Genomic DNA, 357 nt, shown 5'->3' with positions numbered 1-357 from the left:
TAGTGCGGGCTGTTACAAGTGTGTCAGAAAGGAGAGAATCTAAATCCTCTCTTATAAGGTATTCAGATCAGAAAGAGGGATTATTGAAAGAGAGATGAAAGGAAGGGGGGAAAGTGGATGCTCATATTGGCTCATAACCCCTCACACCTGACGTGTCGGCACCAAATGGTAAACAGTAACAGAAATTTGTAGCATTTATCTACCTTGTTAGATTTGGCTCTGTGTACATGCTACTTTTTGTGGCAGAATACATTTAGTCAGTGGAAAGAGATGGTCTCCACAGTCTTTGGGGATACATCAAAACCCTCCCTACGATTCAGCAGCCTTACTGTACATGCTTTCATCAAACACCGCGCT

At 42.9% G+C, this 357-nt stretch overlaps 1 protein-coding gene across 2 annotated transcripts in view; it reads left to right on the top strand.

Annotated features, from left to right (window-relative positions):
* The window catches only part of fbxl17 (F-box and leucine-rich repeat protein 17), a 214,444-nt gene that overhangs the window by 82,314 nt on the left and 131,773 nt on the right, over positions 1 to 357 (top strand). The gene's annotated exons all lie outside the window — the stretch shown is intronic.

This window comes from Monopterus albus, unplaced genomic scaffold (genome assembly GCF_001952655.1).
Source record: "Monopterus albus unplaced genomic scaffold, M_albus_1.0 scaffold20.1, whole genome shotgun sequence".
Lineage (NCBI taxonomy): Eukaryota > Metazoa > Chordata > Actinopteri > Synbranchiformes > Synbranchidae > Monopterus > Monopterus albus.
Note: the sequence above shows the minus strand (reverse complement) of the source record. Positions and strands in the feature narration are given on the sequence as shown.